The sequence below is a fragment of the Megalopta genalis genome, unplaced genomic scaffold (genome assembly GCF_051020955.1).
Source record: "Megalopta genalis isolate 19385.01 unplaced genomic scaffold, iyMegGena1_principal scaffold0057, whole genome shotgun sequence".
NCBI lineage: Eukaryota > Metazoa > Arthropoda > Insecta > Hymenoptera > Halictidae > Megalopta > Megalopta genalis.
In genome coordinates this window covers 72501-75000 of record NW_027476126.1, presented here as the reverse complement: position 1 = coordinate 75000, position 2500 = coordinate 72501, and the positions used below count along the sequence as shown (strand labels likewise).

The window sequence follows — 2500 nt, the reverse complement described above, 5'->3', positions numbered from 1 at the left end:
GTTGAGCTTCCGTCCTTCTTAGGGATAAATACCGTCCTGCTGATGAGGAGCTCAGATGGAAATGCCCCTACCGCAAGGATGACATTATAAAATAAGGTTCTTAGAACTACTGGCACACTCCTCCATTGCCTGCTCGAGATGTTATCGAGACCCGATGCCGAGGAGAGCGGGATCTCATTGGCCTGGATCTCATGGCCACGAACCGGCTCAGCGATCCAATGCAGGTCCTCCCTTTCCTGAACTGGATGAAGGTGTTCAATGGGGACAGAAGGACTGGTGAGCATAGGTGTCCAGTACTCCACCATCTCGCCAACGGTTGGTGTTTGAGCCTGCACCGGGCCATCCAGTACAAGCTTGGCAGCGCGAGACATGTCCTTCTTCCAGAGTTCCTGCATGGCCGCATACTCCCTTCTCCTCAGTCTCCACCTCGGCACGGGCCCGGCAGGTGCAGCTTTAGGTGGCCGGAGCAGTGGTGTTCTCCGCTCCTTTACTTTCGCAGAAGGCGTCGGAAAGACTCGTTGAAGCCATCGACAACAAGCACTCGGTGTTATTGGTTCTCGATTAAGAACCGTTCTCGCAAGACTTACGAGTTCCTCCGCTTCATGGGATTTCACCCTTTCGGCCGGATCAATCAGCTTACGGATAGCGTCAATATATTGGCACTGATGTTGCTGTGCCGACGCAGAGTGCTCCTGAACAGGAGCAGGCGAATCCGCCTGTCGATGACTTGTGTCGTGATGTTGAGTGACACTGGAGGTTGAAGGTTGAGACTCAACGGCAGTTCCACGCTCGCGGCATACACCGATCTTCTGTGTAACAAGAGCTTTATACGTCAATTTCTTTCTGAGGCCCTTCAGTCGATCAAGACTGAATTTATTGTCGAAGACCGTCAGCAGATGTTCGTTCATAAATTTGACGTTGCCCTGCACACTCGCAAGCGCCTCAGCCGCCGCCACCATCTCAGTCTCCTCCTGAGTCCACCTAACCTTCTTTACGGCCACCTGCACTCGTTGGTTGGCCTCGTCTGGATGAGCTCTCCTCACATGGACCCCTAACCCGATGGAAGTGGGAAAGGATCGCGAACAATGGGGACATGGATGTAGTGCCCCCCGCGACGCAGGATGTTGTGCGTCGTTACTGGACTGGTTGGGTTTATTTCTCGAGGTCGTCGGACAAACATTCCGATCCACTGTGGCCGCTGTCGTAGGGTCGGCGATCCGAGTGGCCCGAGGGCCCGCCGACAATGGGTCACTTGACCCATAATCTTTCTTTTGATTCTTCGGGCCTACGACAATAGAGCCATGGGGGTGGCAACCCCATGACCCATAACATGCCTCCCTCAAAGTGACTAGAGCCGCCGCCACATTAGCGCGAAGGCAGGCCATTTGGGTGGGCTGCACCCTTACAGCGGCTCATTACTGCTAGGCAGCACGTCTTGTCGCACAGGATTTAGCCGCAATGCACTGAATGGACAGGTCCAAACAATACATCACGTTACCGTCGGGAACCACGAGGAGGTACCTGTGCGACTAGGACGGGAGAGGCTAATGGACCTAACAAGAGGTCTATATTACGCATCACCGTCCCGCGGGAGGCCAAGGCACGGGACCGAGCTCGGATCCCAGCCACGAGAGCCGTTCACCTCGCCCAGGCCCGGCACGTCAGCCAGACCCGCTTCCCGACCAAGCCCGACACGCCCCGCTCCTCAGAGCCAATCCTTATCCCGAAGTTACGGATCCAATTTGCCGACTTCCCTTACCTACATTAATCTATCGACTAGAGGCTCTTTACCTTGGAGACCTGCTGCGGATATGGGTACGAACCGGCGCGACACCTCCACGTGGCCCTCTCCTGGATTTTCAAGGTCCGAGGGGATGATCCGGACACCGCCGCAACTGCGGTGCTCTTCGCGTTCCAAACCCTATCTCCCTGCTAGAGGTTTCCAGGGAACTCGAACGCTTATACAGAAAAGAAAACTCTCCCCGGATCTCCCGACGGCGTCTCCAGGTCATTTTGGGTTACCCCGACGAACACTCTTACGAGGGCCCGAATGGTATGCGGTTCCGCTGCCGGGTTCCGGAATAGAAACCGGATTCCCTTTCGCCCAATGGGTGTTTTTTGTGCATGTATATAATAACAAAATATGCTGCGATTTATATAATAATAAAAAAAATAATAAAATAGCTGCGTTTTTTTTTACAAGTGTTTAACGTCTTAGGACACCTCATCTACATAGGATTTCTCTTAGGGCTTAGGATCGACTGACTCGTGTGCAACGGCTGTTCACACGAAACCCTTCTCCACGTCAGTCCTCCAGGGCCTCGCTGGAGTATTTGCTACTACCACCAAGATCTGCGCCGACGGCGGCTCCAGGCAGGCTCACGCCCAGACCCTTCTGCGCACACCGTCGCGACCCTCCTACTCGTCAGAGCTTCATAGAGGACAATAAATTGCCCCGCTTCACACATACCACTGACGGTGGAGTATAGGCGCGACGCTT

General features: G+C 54.3%; 1 pseudogene; it reads right to left on the bottom strand.

Moving 5' to 3' along the window:
- The window catches only part of LOC143261608 (large subunit ribosomal RNA), a 7672-nt pseudogene that overhangs the window by 3444 nt on the left and 1728 nt on the right, over nucleotides 1-2500 (bottom strand).